Here is a 27,056-nt window from a genome sequence, read left to right as displayed (position 1 = left end):
ATACGATCTACACAGTTCTATACAGAATAAAAAAAGTAAGCTTGGCTATTTGATAGAAATTATTCATGAGCATTTTCAAAAGTCATCCATGCATGCTGGAGACCAAATGCTGATACAATAGCATAACTGTAAGGAGGAGAGCACCGTTCCACTCTTTGGCTACACATGGAAACAAAACATTGTATTCTTCCCTAGGCTATTGGACTATCTTCATGTTGACTAGATGTTAATGGCATACTTACTCAATCGGTTGATTAACTGCGTTATCCATGAGGATTTTGATTCCGGTAATCACACGCAATTTAAAAACCAGCAAGGCAGCATCTCAGTGTCGCTGTAGCCATCGTATGAAAATCCCAGTGTTTCCAAGTCCCCTTAAAACATCAACAAATATATATATATATATATTGTTTCAAGATAGAGAGGTAAAGACAAAGGTTGAAAGAAGAGATGGACGGACTTGTCGCCCACACGCTGGCTCGCTCCGTTATTTTGTCCAAGCGCGTTCAAAATCCACTGAGAGCAGTTCGAATCGATGAGATACGTGCTTGATTGGGTATCCCTTGTTGTAATAATGTACATCAGAAGGAGGGGATGGACTCGTGCTGTGCCTCAGCTGCTCTGAGAGCATGGATCAGCAGCTATTGCCAAACACTTTCTTGGCTGCTAATAGCACTTTTTCCTCTTCTTTGTGTGGCTGATAGTAGCTATTTAAAACAGCAACAGCGAATCAGACGAGTCTTCCTTACTGCAAGATGCCTTCTTCTGTTCAAGTGAGTCAGGCACAAAATCCGAATCATGCGCTCTCCTTGTTTTTGTTGATACAGAATGGAAATAATAATAGGCTAGTGTTTTTTACGGTAAGATCAAAATGATGCACACATCCCCATCCTTCAGATTTGGGACCATCACAGACACTATCAGCTTTTTCTTTAAAATGTTTCCCTCAGGGTAAAGACAAAACTTACAGAGAATGTTCTGTATTATTTAGGGGGGAAAGTGGATAAATTGTCCATCTTTTTCAGATCGTCTTCAAGATAATACAATTGGTCCGCTGTCTGCTGGAAAGGTTATGACTGTGGACGCAAATTATTTTCTCGAAAACCAGAACACGGTAAGTTGTCAAAGGATTTTTTTTTTCTTCTGCCAGATGTGTGTCCGTGTCTTTTCCGTGTCGTGGTTTCCCAGTCTCATGCTAGTCAATAGTCAGAAATATCTGACCGGCAGGGGATTCGCTCGATAGGAACAAGATCTCCTCTCCGTTCGCCAGGCTTGTTGGGGGATGAGAAAGAGCAGTCTTTCACTGATTCCGGATGTTTTAGCCTAATCTCGCTGCGTATGCCACTACACCACTGCATGCCGTTAGATCCGCCCAAGCATCTGTCCGTCTAACCATTGGCGCATCCATCAGTGTCACACGCTCTGCACACTCGCACCGACCATGCCCCTCTCAGTAGACACAACAGCCTCCGCATAGCGCCTCTTCATTTCTGACACATTCGCTTTGGTCAACAAGCTGGAGGGTTTGCAGTGGTCTAATGGTCGACATTCTCATTTCCTAATACAAGAAATCAAAAGGGAAATCAATGCAGATTTGATGCAATCGGTAGCTTTTCACTAGCATTGCATTGAGACAGTGGGCGATGTAAAGCTGTGCGCCTCTCTGCCTCTAGTCGTCTGAAGCCTACTGTCAACTCTGGAAAGCCACTGCTACCTGAAATAACCACTATGTTTTTTAATGCAAACTATGGAAACCATATACACATTTTGTCTCAGATGGACTAAAAACATCGTATCCAAAGTTGTATTTGGTTTGTGCGTAAAGACGCGTAAAAGTGGTGCTTTTTGGGAACGCACCAAAAGGCAAAGCGCAATCAAGCGCTTTACTTGAGATAGGCTGACTGATATCTCATAATAGTGCGAGGACTAAATGAGTTTTGAAAGACAACTGGAAAGGATTGTCTTTACATATGTACAGTATTCAATAGGCCTATTATGAAATATACTACTGAGAATGATGCAACATGTTTCCAAGACAATGTTGAAGAATGTGAGCTTTTTCTTTCTTTTTTTAGCATACAATTTTACAGTAGTACATAGCGCATAGCAATTCGATAACTTGACCGTTCTCTTGGCGTTACTTTACTTTCAGTTCAGTATTAGGTTACATTTCTAATCTACTCTTAATCATTCGCTCCCTCTATTGAAAAGAGTGTGCCTATGGCATAAGTAAAGGCTACAATACATGAGCATTATTAAACAAATAAAATAAAAAATGGGATCGTGAAGTAAAATATAAAGATGTCAATTATGCCCATTTTGTGTGTGTGTGTGTGTGTGTGTGTGTGTGTGTGTGTGTGTGTGTGTGTGTGTGTGTGTGTGTGTGTGTGTGTGTGTGTGTGTGTGTGTGTGTGTGTGTGTGTGTGTGTGTGTGTGTGTGTGGCTACGAGTGAGTGACCAGTACAGCATTTCAACTTCAAGATAAACGTCACAAAAACGCTATTGTTTTGAATAATATGATTTATCTTGAACATGTTTCTGCCTCATTCGTTGTATACAATGCCAAATAGAAATTCGTCATATCCCTCATTCTGTTTGCAGATATATGATTCAGGCCAGTATGTTTACAGGTTAGTCCAAACGTGCATGCCATTACAGCTTTGGATAGGTCTACTGAATTAAAAAAGACCGCAATAATTTCCCCACTAAAACAAAAGTTGAAGCTTGTGATTCATACAGTTAGAGTTAGTTTCCATGTTTAGCAGTGTAGCACATGTAAGCCTATATTTAGATTTGCAGGGATGTGACGAGGCTAACTACAACTCCTTTCTTCAGATATGGATTCCTTAAAAAGTTGGAATTATAATGACGTTTATGGTTATTTAACCTTTACTTTATATATATTCAGTAAACCAGAAGTATAGAAGAAGCATGCCAAAAAATGATTGTTCTTACTGATGCTTGTTCTGTTGTTAGGAGTTTGTTAACTTAACTACAACAGTTTTTAATGTTTATTATTATTATAAAAAAAACATGAAAATATATTTTGGAATTACCCTTTATTTGAAAACTAAGACTGCGAGCTTTGCTTGGTAGGCTTCCGTGGGACTTTTGTTTATTTTTTCTAGCCAAGGCCTACTCCTTATCCTTAATATTGCAATAAGTGCACTCATTCTCTCGACAAGTATCTTACAGTAAATCACCGTTTGGTACGTTCTCTCTCTCTCTCTCTCTCTCTCTCTCTCTCTCTCTCTGTGTGTGTGTGTGTGTGTGTGTGTGTGTGTGTGTGGGGGGGGGGACAGACAGAACAGAAATGGAAAGAGGGAGAGAGATGGGGAGAGGGCACATATTTAGCGTCTTGCCCTTTTTTGCTCGTTGACATGTAACTTAATCAGCGCCTCTGTTTGTAACTGTGACAATGATTCGAGTGGCCATGGTTTCTGCAGAGGCAAAGGCATTTATATTTCCGTTCAGATACTGTTTTCTACTGTGCAGTTATCAAGGTAAAGTGTATTTGTATGCACATGCACAACAATAATGGGGCTGTTCATTAAGTCAACTTTTGATAACTTTTAGCCTATGTAGGATTCAAATGAAGCTGGTTTTATGCTCATTCTTGTTCATAATAAGTTACAGAAGAAAAAATCGGACAGCTAGAATTATTGGTTTTATAACGCCCACGCATGGCACAGACAGCAAGTTTTTTGCAGACCTTACCTTGTAACATACTTTATAGACAAAAACAAGGGGAAAAAATGTCTGTTTCATTTCCAATGTGTTTAATACATTTTGTCAATTTCCATATGCGCATATGCTAAGTTAAAAGTGTGATACTTTTCTTGAGATACATTTGTGATATTAATTTGTTAACTTTCAACTCCATTTTGTTACTCGGAGCTTGGAGCAACTTCCCCCATAACGCCCCCGTTACTCCAACACCTGTTTTGGATCTTTATAACTATCGTTAGACCTCCCGTCTCCTTTAGGGAGAATAAGACAGAGACTTATCAAAGATTGCATGATGATCAAATCAGTGTTAGAGAAGAATCTGAACCCCACCTGGACCTTTCATATGATTGTGGGTAGCCTATCGCATGTTGCCTCTAATGCCAAGTTTTGTTAATGACTATAAATCAGTTGGCCTAGTCATTTTTCTTTGGTACTATTACAATTTTTACTCTTATTGTGTTGGCTAAACGTGGTGCTATTTTATTCCATACCGATCAAACTTTTTTTTCCTTCGTTTTAGTCAACTCGATTTATACTTGATGGTTGAAGACTTCGGTGGTGCTATAGAATAGGCTAGCCCCCCAAAAATAATTCATCTAAAGTTACTTCTGAGTCCGTCTAATTTACTGTGCTGTATCTACTGTTTGCATAATTCTTTTTGGGGTGGCACGGTGTGTGTATCCACTGTGCGCATCACTTTATCCACACATACCTGGACGTTTACCATTATCATGTAAGCCCGTTGACTATTTTTGTTTCAAAAACACTGAAATTATATACATTTTCATTTGTTTTTGTAATTTTTTATAATCCATCTATCAATCAAGCAAGCAACATGTTAATGTAATTATTAAGCCCTTTTTACATCAGCAGATGTCACAAAGGGCTTATACAGAACCCAGCCTAAAATCCAAAAGAGCAAGCAATGCAACTACATTGATAAAATAGCATATTGTTAATTAATTTTTAATTCCATTCGTTGCACTACATTTGGTAAATATATCTAGCCCACATTGGATATTGGGAATTTCTGTAGGCCCACGATATGTCCATCGACCAAACTAACTTATTTGACCAATGTTCCCTATAAGGGCAGGACAACGTTACCAACATAATACCCGTATGATTATTTACTACATTCACCGCACCAACTGTGTTGTAGGACCTCTAGAGTTTACGCAGCCGAGCAAGTGGCAAATAATTAGCTGGAGCTGTATTTGGAGCACCCGCTTGATGCACACAGCGAGGTGGACCATCACTTTCACAAACTCACCAGAGGCTTACATAAAGCCATTATAACCTGCAGTTTGAGATAACATATTTTATGCGTAAAGGTTTATAATTGCCGCTACTGTGACCGTAGCTCCCCCGGGAATATTTGCAATAGACTCCCGTGGTGGCGACGGAGTCAGCTGCGCCGCACCAGGGTCGGCTAGGTCATATGATAGCAGCGCTGCGGGACCCATGGAGGCGCGCATCACACAGTTGCAAAACCTACTCTTAGTCCTGGGGTCGAGGATGGGCTTGCAGCCATGTGTATACTTTTCTTCCTCCTAAAAAGGGATATTTGGGAAATAAAAGAGAACTGGAGTATGAATAGATAAGAATGGGATTTGTAAATAGTGTTTTTATATATCTCTGAGCCCGTGCACCATCAGGGATTTTATAGTGATCACATTGGCGAAGAGAGTGCGCTCGCCTGATCCATTCAGCTTCACGGCACACTTGTTCCTAGCAGACTGTATAAAATTCGCAAGGAAGGGATTGGCTATAGCCTAATTGAAGAAGAGGGGAAGTATTTGGTGTCTATAATGGAAACAAGAGGCTTCTGGCAAAGGAAATTCTATAGTGTGGAAAGAGGACTTAAGCCTATTAATATTTCTGAGATCAGTAATATAAATATATATATACGGATTTGTATTTATTTATTAAGTTCTACCTCGCCCTCCCCAATGCATCCAGGCTGCATACTCCTCCAGTGAAGTTATCATTATCAAAGTTCATGAATCTACCTTTTTTCTTTAGAAGAAGAGAAGGTGATTGCCAGTGACCATTTTCCATGTTCTGAGGTAAAATATGAAATAACATATGAAATTATTTTTGTCACAATTTATTTAAAAAAACATATTTTTTTCACAGTTTTTCGCAGCTGTTAGCATAATAGGCCAAAGCAACTCAAAAAGTCAGTCAAAGTCATCTCAACAAGACATATCCTGCACTTTGACTCTGAAAACACAGAGATGGAATGTTATAGGTAGTGGATGCAGGTATTTTCTTCTGTCTCCCAGTGTCCTCCGTCTTTTCCATAGCTGGGTGTGCTGTGCGAGCTTGCAGGGTTGAGAGGGCAAGTGCTGACCAGCCCTCTTTCTCTGTCTGTTACTAGGTCACCAAGCCTCCCCCTCCAACCCTCCCAGCCGCTAGCCACCAGGGAGAGGGTAATTTAAGCCCTCCTTGATGTACCCTATTCATCACTGTCCCAGAGACCCGCTTCAAAATTAAAGTCTGATCTACAAAGTTAAACCAAAATGAGATAAAAAAAAAAAATTGACAGAGGTCAAAGAGGGTTGGACAAGTCAGAATACAAGGTGGTGTTTTGCTGTGCTTGATTTATGTTTTTGAGGGGAATGGTGAGAAATGAATACATTAATAACCCATTGGATCAAGTGAGCCTGTGTCACAGCCAGACCTAACACTGCTGTTGTTTCAGCAGTTTAGTTGTTGATCCGGTCTGCAATACAGGAAATAGACCTAGGTACCACTGCAATGATATGGAGAGCAGTGTTGCTTAGTATACAATGTTGTTGTGTGAGTATTGTTCCATCAGAGACGTTGCAGTATGCTCTAATTTTATTCAAGCACATCTATTGAGTTGAATGACACGGCAGATAATGCATTGCCTTTTCTCAGCGTAATATGTTGCTGAAACTTTCATGGTTTGTTTTTTGGGTTTGGGTCAATTTTATTCCAATTCAGTCAATTCAGATAGTAAACTGACATTTTCCATTTTTCCTAAACATGTTTCAATGACAAAGATTTGGAATTGGAATTTCAGTTTATTCCAGATTTGACTGAATTTGAATAGAATTGATCCCAGCCCATTAATCAATTTAATGTGTAGGCTAACTTCAAATTAATTTTCACAGGATGAAGATATTGCCGCTTGTTAGTATGTGTTTAAACAAATATGCTTGTTTGAAAATCAAACATAAGAAGTAAAACTATGTCAAGTTTGCTGAGTTGTGGGTTTTGGATAAGCCATGTGACATGGAGTACTGCTGTGAGTCAATCCTTCCATATGGTGAGTAAAGACAGAGAGAGCGAGCAAGAGAGCGAGAGAGTGATAGAGGGAGGGAGGGATGGAGTGAGAAATAGACAGAGGGAGAAGTAGGGAGTGCAATAGGTAGAAAGAAAGACAGAGAGGGAGGGAGAGTGAGGGATGGAGGAAGATAAGGAGAGAGATAGAAAGAGGAGAGGGTGTGTGTGTGTGTGTGTGTGTGTGTGTGTGTGTGTGTGTGTGTGTATGTGCATGTGTGAGTGCATGCGTGCATGCAGTGTGTCTATGCATGCTTCTATGTATGCAGCATGTGCCTGTGTGTTTTGGTATAGTATGTCTGGGTGGGAGTGTGTGTAGGTCCTGATCCTAGGCAGTGTATGGTAAACAGGAACGCTTTCTGTGGCAGGAGGAATTTCCCCCAGCAGCCCCCTATATCAGTAATAGTGCCGGTAATGAGCTGCAGCTGTCAGTGTGGTTTCCTCTTCTCGTCTGTGATTCATGTTCCAGCTCTGCAAGATCTACAACTGGAACAAATGTTTACCCCCGATGAGAACCAGACAAACAGGGAACCAAGCACAAAAAAAAAAGGGAAGGGAAATACTGGCCATTTTTGTTTTGTTTTCTTAATGCAAGCCACCCCTGACGTGCACACCTTACAGTAAACCCACTTAGAACAGATAAGGATGCAAAATGACAGATCATCTTCTCCAGCGTTTAGGAAGTACCCGCATTTCTCATGTCTCTGTATATTTAGAGTTAAATGGGGTTGACCACTGAATTATCATGTCCTGTCACTAACCCTACGCTGTTATATCCATTTCTCTGATAATGCCACAGATAGAGACACAACATATAGATGTTAATGATGTTAGACTGCTGGAATAAGGCTTTGAGCTGCATGCTAAGGATGTAGGGCGGCAGGTAGCCCAGCGGTTAAGAGCGTTGGACCAGTAACTGAAAGGTTGCTGTTTCGAATCCCTGAGCAGACTAGGTGAAAAATCTGTTGGTGTGCCCTTGAGCAAGGCACTTAACCCTAATTGCTCCTGTAAGTCACTCCAGATAGGAGTGTCTGTTTAAATGTAAAAAATGAAGAAGAGATGAGATCACCTAGTTAAAGCCCACGCTATCAGTCTGCAGTGATGTCACCAGCAGGGAACTGAATCACAGGCCTAGCCAGACACACATGGTCAAGTCATTAGGTGGGTTTTCCTACAGTAAAGTACTGTACAGGCTCTGCTTTCACTGCAGTGTGTGGTCATTGCTAGGCATTGACTTACACCAATACTGACATACTACAGTTTGCCTTTAAACAGACTCCTACTGTAAAAGGACAGATTGTAAGGTTATGCCACCAATGTATTTGTTGGACTTTTTGTGGGTATGTAGTATTATTTATAGAAACAAGAACTGTGGTTGAAGTTCTTTTCTGAATTGGAGTCCATCTATTGTGAAGCCAAATAGGCATCCCAGCTAGCACATAACGTTCTGAAAAGCATATGTTGCTATGAGCTTGGTGAGCGTGTGCCTGTCCTATGGTTATTTTTGCATACTGTAACGGCCGTCATATGAAGTAGACCAAGGCGCAGCGGGTTGAGTGCTCATTTTAACGTTTTGTTTTATTTTAATAAACTTGAACACTTAACAAAAATAACAAAACGAACGACAGCTAAACAGTTTTGCAGGCTAACCCTAGCAGTGCATAAACAACTTCCCACAAATGACAGGTGAAAACAGGGCTACCTAAGTATGACTCCCAATCAGCAACAACAATGTACAGCTGTTCTTGATTGAGAGCCATACCAGGCCAACACAAAGAAATCCACAACAGAGACAGAGCATAGAAATACAAAACATAGAACATAACCAAAAACCCCGGAATACTCTAAACAAACACCCCTCTACATAAACACATATATCAACAAACCCCGAACCACATAAAACAAACACCCCCCTGCCACGTCCTGACCAAACTACAATAACAAATAACCCCTTTACTGGTCAGGACGTGACACATACAACCCTCCCACAACTTTCTGGGAATGGTGCAGGATAGTTGCTTTGCTTTGGAACATTCTCAGCGCATGTTTAGAAAACTTTCAAGGAACAACATTTTCTAGCTTGGTGACAACAGCATGTTTAATTTAACATTCAAAAATAGCCTTCACATTGTGCTTGAGTGCATGCTATCCCAGCTAGCATATTTGGTTCCTTGGAAGTTGTGGGAACATATGTGTTTTGTTTCACATTGGTTGTGGGAATGTAGCCATATGTTTCCTGACCGGTAAAACTGAACGTTGTTTAAAAATCCTGAGAACGGAAGTGAACATTTTGTCTGTTCTGGGAACATTTAGTTTCAGGTTGCAGAGAGTGTTTTTTACATACAGTAGCTGCTGCCCACTCTGCTGCATATGTAGCTTCTGCTCAGTGCTCCCACTGCTCCACTGCAACTTCCCCTTCATTGACATGGAGTGGGAAACGTCATGTTGTACACTAAAGATACGGTCGACATGTTCGAACTATGCATTCAATGCCTCAAGCACGACTTCACGTTGTAGCCTACACAAAAGACATGATGGACATGTTCTTACAAACTTTGTTGTCTGTTGCAACAGTATATTTAGGCAAGCATATCAAACACAAGCAAGACTCATACAGGCAGTCAAAATAGAGGTGTAACAGCTAGGTAGCCTACTCGTGCGGTACTTGCATGATCATTGAGTAGTTCAAACGCTGACAGTTTTTTGCCCAATGCAAAACTCAAGTGGGGAGATACATTATTTTTTGAAGAACTCTGGCTAGTGGCTATGACATGGCAGCGACTATAAAGATTAGCCTACATCATCACACAAAACACTGATTGTTTATGCTCCAATGCAATGTGTAGGGACTGCATCCTGCTTGAGCAACTGCAATACCCGTTACAACAGACAGAGAAGGTTGTATAAACTTCAATGAATATTTTTGGGAATGTTCGTTCAAATCGCTGCAGGGTTTTTTATTTTAGTTGTTCAGAAATATGAGGCAGAGACATAAGCTACATCATCATGGTTCAGAAGAGGGTGAGTAAAGAGGAAAACGTAACGGGAGGTGGAGTGTGTGCAGTAGCTACGTATTATGCGTAAAATAATCTGGATCCTTAGCTTTGAGAAATATGTTCCCGTAGGGGCGGGATGGGGCGAGACGGGGTGAAAACTCCACATTCGTAGCCACAGCCTTTTAAATATACAATATAAACTCAGCAAAAAAGAAACGTCCCCTTTTCAGGACCCTGTCTTTCAAAGATAATTCGTAAAAATCCAAATAACTTCACAGATCTTCATTGTAAAGGGTTTAAACACTGTTTCCCGTGCTTGTTCAATGAACCAAAAAACAATTAATGAACATGCACCTGTGGAACGGTCGTTAAGACACTAACAGCTTACAGACGGTAGGTAATTAAGGTCACAGTTATGAAAACTAAGTCACAAAAGAGGCCTTTCTACTGACTCTGAAAAACACCAAAAGAAAGATTCCCAGGGTCTCTGCTCATCTGCGTGAACGTGCCTTAGGCATGCCGCATGGAGGCATGAGGACTGCAGATGTGGCCAGGGCAATAAATTGCAATGTCCGTACTGTGAGACGCCTAAGACAGCGCTACAGGGAGACATGGCGGACAGCTGATTGTCCTCGCAGTGGCAGACCACGTGTAACAACACCTGCACAGGATCGGTACAGCCGAACGTCACACCTACGGGACAGGTACAGGATGGCAACAACAACTGCCCGAGTTACATCAGGAACGCACAATCCCTCCATCAGTGCTCAGACTGTCCGCAATAGGCTGAGAGAGGCTGGACTGAGGGCTTGTAGGCCTGTTGTAAGGCAGGTCCTCACCAGACATCACCGGCAACAACGTTGCCTATGGGCACAAACCCACCGTTGCTGGACCAGACAGGACTGGCAAAAAGTGCTCTTCACTGACGAGTCACGATTTTGTCTCACCAGGGGTGATGGTTGGATTCGCGTTTATAGTCAAAGGAATGAGCGTTACACCGAGGCCTGTACTCTGGAGCAGTATCGATTTGGAAGTGGAGGGTCCGTCATGGTCTGGGGCGGTGTGTCACAGCATCATCCGACTGAGCTTGCTGTCATTGCAGGCAATCGCAACACTGTGCGTTACAGGGAAGACATCCTCCTCCCTCATGCGGTACCCTTCCTGCAGGTTCATCCTGACATGACCTTCCAGCATGACAATGCCACCAGCCATACTGCTCGTTCTGTGCGTGATTTCCTGCAAGACAGGAATGTCAGTGTTTTGCCATGGCCAGCGAAGAGCCCGGTCTCAATCCCATTGAGCACGTCTGGGACCTGTTGGATTGGAGGGTGAGGGCTAGGGCCTTTCCCCCCAGAAATGTCTGGGAACTTGCAGGTGCCTTGGTGGAAGAGTGGGGTAACATCTCACAGCAAGAACTGGCAAATCTGGTGCAGTCCATGAAGAGGAGATGATGCACTGCAGTACTTAATGCAGCTGGTGGCCATACCAGATACTGACTGTTACTTTTGATTGTTCAGGGACACATTATTCAATTTCTGTTAGTCACATGTCTGTGGTACTTGTTCAGTTTGTCTCAGTTGTTGAATCTTGTTATGTTCATACAAATATTTACACATGTTAAGTTTACTGAAAATAAATGCAGTTGACAGTGAGAGGACGTTTCTTTTTTGCTGAGTTTTGAATGTACTCTGAATGTTACTAATGTTTCCTTGTGGTTTTTATGGAAAGTTTTCTTAAAGTTCTTGGAACAATTTGAGGACATGACTTTAAATAGAACCATGAGAAAACTCTGTGCTTAATTTTAGCCGGATTCTGCCAGAACAGGCTCTGGCACCTCTCCGTTTTGGACTGTTTTTTTCATTAACCTATTTGCTCGGATCCGGTACCTCTCGTGGCATGACAAATCATTTTCACTTTTTGCAATGTAAAAATTATAATAAAAGCGATCAAAGTTCATTTGATATGCCTTTTCCCTAATTCTCCAGCCCCCACAAAAAAACAATATGAAAAATGATTTTTTCAGCCCAGGCCTAATATTCTAAGAGTTGATTTGGGTTGGGTTTATGGTTTGCCCAACATTGTAACCTATGTTTGAGACCAACGCGTAGCCTTGGCTGTGTGAGAAGTGCGTCAGTATCTCTCACATAACTAGAATGAGATTCACTTTCTATGATCTCTCTCCCTCTCTGCTCTGATAGACATGAACCTGCAACTCTCATCTCTCCAGCGTTGCACTTCATCATTTATTTTCTTATAGAATCATAGCCGCGCAAAGGGTTCTGAAGGAACTGCAGCACCCCTGATAAATTGAAATACATTTGCCAAAGTTATAGAATTACTGCTGTCTGTTCAGAAATAAATGAAATAATTCAGAATAGCCTACTACCTCATGAGAAGGCCTATCATTTAGCCACATAGGATCAATAGCTTCTTTAAAAAAATAGCCTAGCTGTGGTTTGTAGCCCAATAACAAGGAATAGCCTACATCTGGCGCAAATCTGGCAGTGAAAAAACAGCACGCATACAAAACACGTCTTTCGCAATATTTCAAATACAAATGAGGGAAAACACAAGTCGGAAAAGCAAATGGCTCCTGCTGAAAAGAGAAGACTCTGTGCTGTAGGCTCCTAAAATATTTGATCAACTTCCAAATATTGTTTTACGAAAGAGAAAGTTAGATGGACTTTTGGCATGAGCATATCCGCCATCACCAGCTAGTGAGCTGCACATCATTGGGTGAGTCAGTGAAACTGGAAAGCATGTTTAGGACTATGACTTCCTCCTCATATTGTAGCCTACAATATGTGTCTCCACACATCTAGGCATAGGCTACTGATGGATACAAGACAAGGTCGTTTTCATTGATCGCAGATTCTCAGTTTGTCAGTGTCAAAGTTGCCGTGAGGTAAAAAAATAAATAAAAAAAGGGTGATATTAAAAAAAGATTCTGGCAAAGTCTCAAGTCATGTAGGGGCGGCAGGTAGCCTAGTGGTTAGAGCATTGGGCCAGTAACCGTAAGGTTGTTGGATCGGATCCCTGAGCTGATGAGATAAAAATCTGTTGTTCTGCCCCTGAACAAGGCAGTTAACTCCCTGGTAGGCCGTCATTATAAATAAGAATTTGATTTTAACTGACTTGCCTAGTTAAATAAAGGTGAAATAAATAAAATAAAAAGTCTACTAAAAATGTTTCCCAACTTCAGTAAGTGCCTCTACTCTACTGCTCTATTCCACTATGCAAATGTGATGATATGCATGCAATGCTTTATTATAAAGCTTATTTTTTTTCTCATGCGTTCTGGTACCTCAGAACTCTCACGCTCACTTTTTGTTTCCGGCACCTCCCGATTTACAAATTAAGCATCAAGGAAACATGTAGGAAAGGTTATGCAGAAGTACAGAAATTCCCACAGAAGAACTTTGTTTCTTAATGTTCTTTGAACTATTTGACAATGTTCCCAATGTCAAACAAGTTGGAGAACGTTTCTAGAACATTACCAACATTTAAATGAAATGTAACCAATTTTGAACTTTTAGGAAACGTTCTGTTAACTGTAATGAAATACCAAGTTCGTTAAATGTTCCAAAGCCAAGCAACTATCCTGCACCCTTCCCAGAAAGTTGTGTGAAGGTTGTATGCAAAATAACCATCGGATAACCACGCTCTCACAAAGCTCTAAGAAACATGGTTCTCAGAACGTTATGTGCTAGCAAGACAGTGAAATTTTTATGCAAGCCATTGTTCAAATGGTGAAGATGGCTTAATCAGATCAGGCTATTGTGTTTGTGTGTGGGGGGGTTTCACTTGTGATTCATTCATAGGAGTCACTTATCTCTCCATCTCAGATCCACTTCCATGTGTTTCCCCCTCAGAGCCTGTGGAACTGTGACTCAGAAGACGATGATGTGCCATGCCGTGCCATGTATCCTCCCTGTTGCATTAATCATGCTTTTTAATTAGTGCGGCCCAGCTTTATTAATTACGACTGATGTCTCGCTGATACAGTCTCCCTCAATCGCCCCGCCCTCCTCATTTCACACACAAACTCAAGTCATCTAGACCTTAACCCTGCCTCAGACTACACTGAGATGTCTCAAGTAAGGGGCTAGAGACACAAAGAGAGAGAGAAAGAACAGAGAACAGATCGAGAGAGGGAAGGAAAGAGAGAGAGAACAGAGAGGGAGGACAGAGAACAGAGGGAGGGAGAGAGAGAACAGAGAGAGAGAGAACAGAGAACAGATAGTAGGCAGGAGAGAGAGAACAGAGAGAGAGAGAACAGAGAGAGAGAGAGAACAGAGAGAGAGAGAGAGAACAGAGAGAGGGAGGGATAGAAAGAGAACATCGATTTAGGAAATTACTGGCCCTGAGGTAGGGAAAGACACATCATTAAAGGGAAATAAGGGGAGGAAGAATGAGGGAGAAGTGAGAGAAGAAAGGAGGGCCATAAACAGAGAGAAAAAGGGAGCAGAAAAAAAAGAAAGTGGTTAGAGCGAGGAGAGAGAGAGAGAGAGAGAGAGAGAGCATGAAGCAGCCACACACATCCCTTTCATGTTGGCCTCAGAACAAGCTGCCTGCCTGTGGGATGAGCCAGTCCAGTTGTGAGACGCTTTCTCAGACTAAAGGCTGCGGATACAAATCACGAGTTTCGCTCTCGTCACATCAGCCGTGCGAGAGCCACTTCACCGCACCGGTGTTTATCTTGCGCTGACATTCTCTGCGTCGTTATTCCCCCACCACTCCTGAGTAGGATCCTTCTCGCTAAATAGACAGTGAGATGGATGAACTTAATGGCCGAGAGGAGGAGGGGGAGAACAACCCATCTCCCACTGTGACATCCTCGAGATCCTCCAACGTTATGAGGGGAACGCTATGACCGGGGCCATTTGATTTCATGCATATAGCCAACCCTCATTTAGCTACAGTGGGGAGTGGAGGGAGGGGAGCAAAATATCCTCAGCCCCTCCTCTCCTCTCCTATCCTTCCTAACCCCTGAAGACTGGAGGCAGACCCATCTGAAGGAGGACTCGGTCCGTGTAGGACACGTTAATGTTAACGTCGTGTGGAGGAATCTGTCTGTGGATCAACCTCCCATCACATGGCATCATGGTGACCGCATGCAGACTGAAACAAACTGTCGCAGTTGTGCGTGTGTGCGTAATGCGCGTGTGTGTGTGTGTGTATGTGCGTGTGTGGGTCAGCTGTGTGTGTGTCAGCTGTGTGTGTGGGGGTAAACGTGTGCCCCTAGGCTTCCACGGTCTCCTTTACAAGCCGCTGATTAGTCGCCCCTCGGCACAGGAGAGACGCTATCCAAGCTGACACTGTGTACTGGGCTCTTTATGCTTTCTGCCTGTCTGAATTACCGTTGCTACACACAGGCCTACACATCCAAAGAATCTGCTTAAGCCCATCCTACCAAAAGCAGCAAGAGCATACGGAAGCATCATGACAGAGGTCAAATGTTTAAATGATTTTTATCTTAGCCCCAGGATATGTTAGGTTTTTGTCATTTTCTCAGTGTTTATCTCGCACCCCAAGCGACGTTATTCCATTTCAGTTTTTTGTCGTGAGCGATTATCATGAAAATGGGATTGACGTTTAGGTGTCGCTTCATCACTGACCGGCAGCAGCACCTATAGAAAGGCTCAGACGTTCAGCATCGGTAGGTCGACATGTTTTCTGAAGGGTTTCCTGTTGAAATATCATCTCCCAGTGAGAGGATCAAGTGCTCAGCTTCAGTCTCAGAGCTGACTCACTCCATCTCCTCTTTTGTGGCTATGGGGATTTGGGAAGTGCTATTCCTTTAGCTGTCTACGGATGACCACAGATGCTCTGACCCAAGCCAGCGACTCACAGCTAAATCCACACTTTCAATGATGGGATCACCATCATTATCTGCCAGTGGACAGGTGCACGTGAGCACAGTTCTGATGACCACCATCTCCGAAGGGGAAACACAGGGGTCGTAGGTCAAATGCAGATGCTGGGGATCACTGAGCAGGCTAGGGTCACCCTCTCTTCCCTCATCCTCCCTTTCTCCCACCCTCTGGTGGTGCTCAAGAGAGCGTGGTTAGAAATACACATCATTACCCCCCACATACATCTGAGGTGCCGTCCCTTTCTCTCACCCTCTGTTCCCTTCATCCTCCCTTTCTCTCACCCTCTCTTCCCTCACCCTCCCTTTCTCTCACCCTCTCTTCCCTCACCCTCCCTTTCTCTCACCCTCTGTTCCGCTCATCCTCCCTTTCTCTCACCCTCTCTTCCCTCACCCTCCCTTTCTCTCACCCTCTGTTCCGCTCATCCTCCCTTTCTCTCACCCTCTGTTCCGCTCATCCTCCCTTTCTCTCACCCTCTCTTCCTGTTACCCTCTATTCCCCTCATCCTCCCTTTCACTCCCCCTCTGTTCCCCTCATCCTCCCTTTCTCTCACCCTCTCTTCCCCTCATCCTCCCTTTCAGTCACCCTGTCTTCACCTCACCTTCTCAGCAGAGCTAGGTGGTGTGAACTGCTGCCCTTTTCTGTAATACACTGGGACCCCCCCCACCCCCCCCCCCCCCACCCCATCTGCTACCAACACATACTCTCAACCTCAAGTGGCTGTGTTTGCTGCAGTGTGTGCGTGCGCGCGTGCGTGCGTGTGTCAGAGAGTGTGTTGACTGGAGCGGGAGGGCCCTCTGACATCTAGCAGAACCTCAGGCCATCTGAAGTGTCACAGCAGAGCCGTGTCCTATTGTTTTGGAGTGCCTTTTCCAACCAAGCGTCTTGTAAAACGTCAGTGAAACCGCGTGTCTCCGGCACAAATGAATGTAATACATAAAACACCCTCGCCTCCGCTTGGGTCGGGGCCAATGTTTTCAGGGGAGAAAAAAGCACTTAGCAGTGAAGTTGCTTTGCGTATTATCTTCTGATGAAGTCGTTACTCAGAAGCGAATAAAAGGAAAGGAGGGGGAAAAGAGTTGTAATTTTAGAGCTTAGCGGAGACGGATTTATCTCAGGTGATGTCTGCATTTCCACTTTCCAAATGTGTCTTGTTGTGCCTTCCACATAACAGGATTTTCATCGTCATTTCAAATGTGTCCCACTCCTACTGTGTTTTTTGTATCAAGAGTTTTTCTCTTATTTAGGATATGACGTGTTTGGTCTATCAGTGAGAAAGTTTGTCGCGTCCATATCATGGCCTGTAACATCCCCTCCAATGTTCAGTTCTAAAGGGCATCATTATATAGAGCTCAGTGTCTCGTATTCATCTGAAGCTGTGATCGCCCTCGTCCACATTCTATATCCATTAAACAGTACACTTTTAACCACCCTCTGGATGGGTTATAGTAGCCTAATGTGTAATTACTATGCTGAGTTGAGTTGAGGGCGTTCCGGCGGTGTGTAAAAACACCAAACTGCTTTCATGGTGCCAATCTTAGCTCCCGCTCCATTGGATCACAAACCTCTCTTAGCTGGTACCATGGTTACCAACATTAAGTGGACGCTATAATCATATCATTAACTCACCATTGTGACCTTTTTGTCTCTATTTGAAAGTAGATGAGATCCGAACAGCCATGAAGATATATGCTGGTGAAAATGCTCTGCTCAGGCCCAAAACGTTTCTCTCCATTTTTTGTTGGAAAACTTTCCCGTCTTTTTGGATTCCACTGTAGAATATGATGCTGTTTCAATTGTTATATTTGACAAGTGCCAACAAAAAAAGGTGTTAAGCCATGTTTGTGCGGATGTATTCACAGCTCTGATGTAAGCTAACACAAGGCTCAGATAGAGGACCGAGGACACAGGTGCCTGGTCCACTCAGGGTATACGCTCAAGTATCATCACAACGATCAGATTTTTCTCTCTCTCTCTTTCTGCAGGGCCAAGGGTCACGGGAGGTCACTGCCTCTCTCTGTGTGCCAGTAACAGACACAGATGGTTAACAACCGGGCACAGCTTCAAAGAGCCAAGGTATGTCCCCAGACACACACACATTCAGGCGCACGCACACACACACACACGCACGCACGCACGCACACACACACACACACACACACACACACACACACACACACACACACACACACACACACACACACACACACACACACACACACACACACACACACACACACACACACACACAGCCAGCCCACTCTACGTCTCCTCAGCTCTCTGTCTCCCTCTGAGTGAACGCATCACTCTGTGCTAAGTGGAAGTCTCACTCACTTCTCATCCTCTAACGATGTCATCCTTCCCTCCGCAACTCACACATCACACATCAGTTAGTTATTTTGGGTGGGGGGCAGAGGGAGGGGCACTGACAGTGAGGGAGGAAGTACACAGGAAGTACATTAGTTATCAGTCTCTGTCGTCTCCACCTTTTCAGATCCCATCAGTATTAAACTGCTCTGGAAGCAGCCCCTCTCTTTTTCCCTCTTAAAAGTCTTCCGTGCGCCACTTTAAACCAGGCCTCAGATCTAAATGACACTTCGCACTACACATGCATGAAGACAAGTGAATTAAATATTGAAATAAAAGACCGCAAAAAAAAAAGAAAGAAAAAGAGGACAGGAAAAAGAGGAAGAAAGACATTGTTCCTGTGGCAGGTCAAAAGGGATTTATTGGCAAGAGGAGGAGTTTAATAAGGTTCAAAGGAATTAGTCTTTCACTTAAAACATGGTCACATGATCTTGTAAGAGTAGGTAGTCTATGATCAAGCAGAATAATCATCACACTCAGCTAGTCAAAAAGGTACAACGGATTCTAATTTGCAGGACATCAGTGATTTTATAGAGAACAACAAACAAATATTTTCTTAAATTTAATTTTTGTTCATGATTTTTAAGTGGCCGAATTTACGCATCCAATGTGCTGTGTGTCCCTCCAGCGTCTCCGTAACATGTAGGGGATTGAAGGGGGATAAAACAGGAGCAGTGGGGGGTGGGGGGGGGGGGTGGGGGAGAGGGAGTTTGTCTGCATGCTTTGCCATAATTCGGGAACCTCATGACCACACTAATTATTTTTCTAGTCAGCCGTGTGTGCAGAACCTGCCTGCTAGTTGTGCAAATTCTTATTTAAGCTGTGTAACTGACGTCCATATGGTTTTCATCATCATAAAGAAACGTTTGAGGGGGGTTATGTTTTTACTAGGCAGGAGCAGAGACTTGTCTGTCAAGCCATGATTTGACTAGCCTTCCGGAGGTTTATGCTCGACAGTGTAACATTCTGAATATTACATATGCAATTGAAATGTGAAGTAGGGTATAACTGTAATGCATTTTTCTTGTTGAATCTAAAAATGACAATAAATGAGCATTCGACATATCGTGTCTAATGTTGTCATTGCAGTTCCTGAATGATTGTGGGTTATAGTATGCAGTGATTTTCTACCTATTATCTTCAGTATGTGTCAACCATATGTGTTCTAACTTGCCTTGGTTCATTCTCTCATCATGAGGTATCTACAATAAAAGGCAATAAACAATGTGCCGAACACATTTATAGTAATCTATGACATACAATAAAGCTTTCATTGTCTTCCACGCCCATCCGACCACACAGAGATACCCATCAGTACCGCAACACACACACACACACACACACACAGGCGCACACACACACGCACGCACGCACGCGCACACACACACACACACACACACACACACACACACACACACACACACACACACACACACACACACACACACACACACACACACACACACACACACACACACACACACACACACACACACACACACACACACACACTCATAACATCAGTAGTGACCTAATACAGGCTTGATGTTGTTTTCCTCCCAGCGTGTGCAGGCAGTGGTGGTGAGTGATAATGTTTAGGCAGAAGGAATCATGGGTAGGAACTCCCCTGGAGTGAGAATGAAAGACTGAATCAGTCAGAAAACAGGAAATCAGGCCAGTGACATTAGAGATCAAGGCACATCAACATCTCACCTACAGCATGTTCAATGGCACTTTGCCACGTCTCACTGAAAACGTTCACATTGTGCTCCGAGTGTTTCCACTGCTTAATTGATTGTTAAAATGGGGGGAGGGGGACTTGGTCCACCTTGCGCTCTTTGGCCCCATCAGAGGCATGTTCGGATGTGTAATTTACTAATGAAAACCGTGATGTATTTTTCGCCCAGTAGTTAGCACGGTTTTACTTTAAATAAATGTTTAAATTCCAGCATGGGTTTGTGAATGAATAGAACAATGGAAAAGCAGCAGATTTCTGTCTTGATTGTGCCCAGATGTGTGGTGGGATCTGGAGCTTGTTAAAGTTTGATTACCAGGAATATTCAGCCCAATTCAATAAGTCGAGCTTTTAGAAGGAGAGCATTTCCATGTCACTGTTTCCAGGAGGAAATATTGCATTGCTGACTTATACCTAGTGTATAGACACTGTTACCTGCTACATGAATACAATACTATTGAAACAATACCATACAAATTCATGGATTATTTTTGAAAAATAAAAAATATTCTAACCATGTGCTTCTTCTCTTTTGACTATTTTGTTACAATGACAATCACACGTTGTGTTGCTGTGTGTGTGATTGTGTATATTTACAGCGGCTGGAGATGGAGAGAAAACACCCTCATACACAGCCTCGTCTCGGCTCTCATCTCTGCGCTCACTCCCTCTCTGCACTCGTGTGAGAGATGATCAAATCATTATATGGAAAAATCCAATGTGATCTAAGCAAGAGGCAGAAAGGTCACATGGAGTCAGTAAAATGGATGAAGGCTAATGATTATCTCAACCTTTATCTAATCAATAATCATTTATCCCACAATATTATGGACACTATATCCCATTTTCCATTAACCCAGGCAGGATGACAGAGGCTGTATTGTTTCCTAAGGCAGCTTTATGGCAGGGTATGTCTGAAAGGCAGTTTAAGGTGTGCTCTCAACTGCTCTGAACCTGTTAAGGCACTCTTACGTAGTCTGGACTTAGACGATAATACATTTCTTGAAATATTGAGTGTTTGAAACAATGCAATCGGAATGGTATAGAATAATAATCTAGCAATTTCTAAATGGCCTACAGTTTTAGCTCCATCAAACAGTAAATGTGGGTTTAATGAAATACCATCACATTACAGAAATAGTGGTTATTGGAAAAATAATACATTAGATCATTTGTTAAAGCTGAAAACAAATGTATGTTCTTTGCTTTCTTATTGTCTTATGATCACGAAAACACATATCTTTCTCTATTAGTCTTGGTCTCTAAGGAGATTGTATTTGATTCCATAATGCTGCAGTAATTTGTACTGTTATGGCCCATTTGGAGTGACACCATCCTCTGTGACTGGGAGTGTGTCTCCGGTGTCTGTCTGCTCAGTGATGGCATCTTCGTCCTAACCTTATTGCTTTTAATGACTCCCTCTTTCCTTTCATGAATTCTTTATCGATTCCTTATGACGTTTGGTGAATTCATTTTCAATTACTGCAACAACAAATACACCCCCCCCACACACACACACTAATGTCTGGCTCCACCTATACGTACGAGTGTGTATAAGCGTGTGTGTGTACAACAACGTGGTGTGGTGATATTCATACTTTCCCTTCCACCGTTCTTCTTCTCTCAATCCATTTAGCAAAGGACTGGGGGAAGAAATGTTCGTCTTCAAATTCCACACCCAAACACTCACGCACACGCATACGCCCACACACATACTCAGACTAAAAGACACACACAAGGGAGCGTGTGAATCCGACGGAGAGAAATTGTACTAAAGGTCACAGTGTGCTAATGGCGCAGGCTATCTTACATGAAATAAGTCCAGACACTTTCGACAGGTCTCTCAATGTCACAGAGCAGCCTTTCGCTGCTGCCCGGCCCTGACGTGACTGGAAAGCAAGGTGAGGTGAGGTGCTCTGCGTTGATGTGCGTTCGTGGAGAGGCTTTTCATTTCATGTACTCTTCAAAAAAATCCCCGACAACGTCCTGTAAGCATAGCCAACCAGTTCAATCTATTCCCCCGTCATTTTTTAAGAATAGAAGACACACTCCAATACTCGATAGATATGCTCAGTGTTACACTCAGGAGTACAACGTCAATGTTAAATACCCACAGGTCATTAATTACGGCAATTATTCACTTTCATTTCTCTGACATATATTGACTGTTGTTTTTTTAATGCGCCCAACCTAAGCCACCCAGAAGACTTGACAGCAAAATAACAGAATTGTTTAAAGTGAGCCACCATTTTAACAGAGCTTTGGGCATAGTCATAGATTTCTTCAAATGTGATATGAAATGTGAAGTTTGTCAGTTGTCCAATTATTTCACATTACTATGACGCCAAAGCATCAGGGAGTTTGATGGAAAACAATACGGAACATACGGTATGTGGGCCTACTTCTGTACTTAAACAGGAGCGGATGTTGGATAGATTGCATTAACATGGCTATTGAAAGTCTGAAAATAAGAAAATGACCGTATGCTTTGTAAAGATATGTTGCAGAATGTAAGAGGCCAACTGCTTGTATTGCTCTATGTGTTGGCAGCTGTGTACATGTATGTATTTACCCCACACCTATGTCCCGACCTCCCGTCCTCTCTGTGTTTATGTTGTGTGTGTACGTGTGTGTGTGTACATATGTCCGTGGAAGTCGTGTGTATTTGTGTGTGTCCTGACCTATCCCCGTCTCTGCTCATCCTCCTATGAGAGTAGCGAGAAATACAGCTCTGTAATTGTTAGGTCTGGCCCCTACATTCCTTACCCAGGCGGCCGCCCCGGCTCCACGTCACTTTAACAACCTGGATTTATCACCGCAATGGAGATTTCAGGTTAAAAGTGTCTCTAAGAGAATATAGATACATTTTCCGTCAATAAATTTCCCTCTCCGCCTAGTTTCTTCTAAGTCAAGTGCCCCCCCCAGCCTTGATTGACATTTTTACCACAAAATTATAACATGTCTGTCCGTGAGAGGGGATGTCTTGCTCCAAAATTAGCTAACCATCAAAATAAAATAGGATAAGTTCATCATGGTGTCATTTCACAGGAATATTGATTCTCGCAGACATACAGGATTTCCCATTAAAGCAGTAGCCAGTGTGTCTTCTGCAGGCAGTAAAGCACATGAAGGATACAGTGATATACAGGCCTGGAGAGCATCGTTCCCCTAACATTGTCTGTTCGCATTTAACCTTTGCTAAACCAGCAGGTCTTCCCTTTACTCGGAGAAAGGCCGAGGACTGGAATTGAAGACGGTATTCATTTCCAATGTTAGAATGCCTTTATATACAGTACATTTCACAGCACTATTTGTGCACATAACAACAAAGTTCGTGTGTCGTTCTAAATGTATAATTGTCACTGAAGGATCAGGTTACACCATTTTGTGAAACGATCACTAAAGACTGGGAAGACAGACACTAGACAGTCCAGCACGAGATGTCCTGTTTTTGTCCCGTGCTGGAAAAACTGAAGTAAATCAACCTAGTGGACAGACACCAACGACTGTTGGAACTCCACATCTCCCCGACACAACTTTAATCAACAACTTTTCAGACTGGTCACCTTCATGTCACTCTAACTGTTATGTAAACTAAGGAGAACTACCCCGTTCAGCTATCTACAGGGGGAAAATGTTTAACTACAGGTGAGACCTTTAGGACCAAATGAGGCGAGGGGTCAATACAGCTCAGCTCGCCCAACAATAACCAAAAATGACCCGAGTAATTGTTTAACCATCCAATCAGATTTCGGCCATGTGATTCTTTTTTTTTTTTATATCAGTGTTAAACCAAAAAATGTAACCGCCCAATCGGATGCAGAGTAAGTGCTTCAACATGCCTTTGCGAACTAAAGAGTTGCCTCAGCAGCCAACTGCATGCCACGTAAGTGCTTCAGTATGAGTATGGGAAATACAGGAGAGCTTAACCAGCCCCAGTCATACTGCTGTAATGAAAGCCAGATTGAAAGAGGGTTTGGATTGATTTCCAACATCTTGATTTGATATCCTGAATTAATTATTTTAACTTGAATAATATATAAAGGAAAATAAATGTAGAACACTCGGGGGAACAAGAGAGGCTTCACTGCTGCTGAGTTATCTCATGGCCAATCTCACCCGCAAGAATACTCTCAGCTGTGTGTGTGTCTGTGTCTGTGTGTGTGTGCTTGTCTGTGTGTGTGTGCTTGTCTGTGTGCGTGCGTGCATTCACACGCACGCGAGTGTGTTTGTGTATGTGTGTGCATGCAGGGTATGTTTGCAACGTATATGTGTGTGTGTGTACGTGACTGCGTGAGAGTTTGTGTTCTACATACTGTTATGTGAGTGTTTGTGTGTCTCCGTCAGATGGTTGCAACAGTAAGATAGATGTGTGCATGAGCAGCAGTTGGTTTAGGGAATGTATTAGGAGTTGGCGGGTGGCTTACATCGAAAGCTCACAAATCCGTCATGCATTTTTATAAATCTATTAAAATATATACGTTGTGTAATAAAGGACAAAAACTATTGATTGTATTTATTCAGTGGACACACAGTATGCAATACATTGCTTTAGAATAGTAAGACATACCCGAGCCTTCAGTGTGATCCTTATTGAATCAAAAATACTGCAACATAAAATGTCTAATACTCAACAAGGTGTGTTGCTGGCAAGGCATCAGTTATTGGTGGTTCACCTTCCCTTTTGATTGTAGTTATTGATAAAGTAATCTACTTTCTCAACCCAGAGTACTCTAAACCACCATCAGCATAACTCATTTCCCTTACAGGTACTTTCGCGTACTCATTCTGCAGTAGAATGAGAGGAAACACTAAACACCCTTCGACACAACCTCTGAACAGGGCTACACAGCTCCACTGCCAGCACCCGATTGGAAGGTAGTGCCTTCCCTCTTCCACCCATCCCACTCGCATCCGACGCCCAGATTATCATAAAAGAAGGCTACTGTCAGCACGCCCGTGATTTACTGACAGCCTGAGCCAATCAATCTCAAAGTTCTGATTAAAAGTACAAAAATCAAGTTCTCTGTCTCTCCTTTTTATTTGAATGTAAGCGAAAATAAAGGGAAGCCTTTACATTTCATAGCTTCCAGAAAACTCTGGCAAGTATTCAGTGTGCTCTACTTTTGTCTTTCAACCTCGCCGCAGGAGGCAGCGCTCATCTGCAGGAGGCAGCGCTCATGACATCTTTATATACGACGTTCTCATTTCAAAATGCCATCGAACATTTGGATGAGCGCTGCACTGTGTTTTCGGAAAACCAAAAATACTGACATCAGATTTGTCTTATTGAAACGTGCTCTGCTGAAGAGCACGTCTAAGTGGACCAAAGGGCATACCGTCTCACATTAAAAATACTACTTTACATTTCCCTCCCAAAAAAGGCATAATTATACTTGGACGTATATAAATATGTACCTGTTTTTATAGGTAAGTTCAGCAGTGTCATAAAAAACAAGGGATAGCACTTAATCACCAGGACAAATACACATTAACTTTTGAATTAATTTACCCAAAAATCTCAATTTGAATATGGTAAACCATTCTCATTACCCAAACAGATGCATTAAAATTCAGTCTGTACGAGACAAAAGGGCAGTGAGAAGGGACTCTTACTCACTTTTAGCCCACTTTCATATACCACAGACTAAATATCTATCTTTGAATTCATTAAAGGTTAAAAGCTTCCTCCAATAACACCCTGTCTCCTCTCTTTGAAAACACAGTGTCATCACTGCAAAACCCTGTCAGCCTCACAGTGATGTGTCAGTCATGCATTCAATAATAATGGTTTGATCATTTTTTATGTTTAGAGGAGGCGATCACAAAGTCATTAACAATTTTCTGACTCTCTCAGCAGTTAGTGGCGATGTCGCAACGGTGTCGGGGTGAGCCGTAATGTATTGTGCTGCAAACAAGAAGGATTGCAGGATCCCTGCCTCCCAGCCCGTGGGAGCCCGTGGTGACGCCGGAGCTCAGGTATATGGATGGCCTGAGGAGGTCTCCATCATTCATAAAACATGCCTCCGTACGCGGCCGAATTGATCTTGCAAAAGAAGCAGGGTGGCACAGCAACCAGTTCATTAGTCTTCTCGCGCCACAAATCACCCTGCACTAGCCTCCAAGGGACCGCAGCCACCGCAGCCACCCTCTCCTCTCCTTAAAGGCCTGGGGAAAAGGGTGCTGGTTAGATAACAACACCACGATAGCAGTGTTATAACAGCTTGTTAGCATTGTGTTAATTTTAACTCAACATCAGAGTGATGGTACAACACAGGCATGGTGAAGGTCTGGCACTGAATTAGGAATGAGCTCGGATCAAGAAGGAGGCGACATCAGAGCAGCCAGAGAAAAACAAAGTAGAAAACGCTGAAATGCACACAAATCTTGTCAATGCTAATTGATAGCTAGTGGTCATTCTGAGATTCACAGATTAAATCAAGTGCCTTCTCCGTAAAACAATGTGAAATATTGATGACATTTATTTTCCGTGGTTCTGAAATGAATTGTCCCATTCCTCTACTATTTTTGATGAATGTTTTTTATTGCCTTTTTTGTTGTTGTTGTAGCAGCTGCTCGAGAGAATTGAGCATCGCCTTTTCTGCAAATGTTTCCAACTCACCAGAGAAACCCTGGAGGACACAACCCTCACTGGCCATAATATCAGATCCTCTCTGCTTCTCTCTGAATTTGCTTGCTAAAATACAATTATATGAGCAAAATAAAAAACGTAAGGTATATGAATCTACGTCCAGTTTTTTATGTTTACCGATGACATTGGTTGACATTAATATCTTCATTGAAGGAATTATATGTGATGAAAGTAAATAGTCAAACTTAATGAGTAAAATCACGTTTTCTGTCAAATTGTCTGTTACACACCTGCAGTGTATACGGCAGCCTGATCACTAGAAAAATACTTTGATTTCGAACATTTGAAATGGTCTTGAGAACGTCGATACACTATATGCCTTTGTAGTGTGGTAATATTTAATATGTGTATACAGTATACCTCACATGTGAGCCGTAATAAGACTAAGCAAT

The 27,056-nt window shown here is 42.6% G+C and overlaps 1 protein-coding gene and 1 long non-coding RNA gene across 2 annotated transcripts in view; one reads left to right on the top strand and one right to left on the bottom strand.

Moving 5' to 3' along the window:
• The window catches only part of tshz3b (teashirt zinc finger homeobox 3b), a 37,171-nt gene extending 35,782 nt beyond the window's left edge, over positions 1-1,389 (bottom strand). The window contains exon 1 of the mRNA XM_014175571.2: positions 243-1,389. The gene's annotated coding sequence lies outside the window, so the exon portion shown is untranslated. The remainder of the gene's footprint in view (positions 1-242) is intronic.
• On the top strand, positions 610-26,725 carry LOC106587310 (uncharacterized). The gene is made up of 5 exons (XR_006762166.1): positions 610-773; positions 1,026-1,114; positions 17,896-17,986; positions 25,870-25,991; positions 26,585-26,725. It is a non-coding gene; the product is annotated as an uncharacterized lncRNA (long non-coding RNA).
• Positions 26,726-27,056: the final 331 nt, after the last annotated feature.

The sequence above is a fragment of the Salmo salar genome, chromosome ssa26 (genome assembly GCF_905237065.1).
Source record: "Salmo salar chromosome ssa26, Ssal_v3.1, whole genome shotgun sequence".
Taxonomy (NCBI): domain Eukaryota; kingdom Metazoa; phylum Chordata; class Actinopteri; order Salmoniformes; family Salmonidae; genus Salmo; species Salmo salar.
The sequence above is the reverse complement of the archived record's forward strand: the minus strand, read 5'-3'. Positions and strand labels throughout refer to the sequence as shown.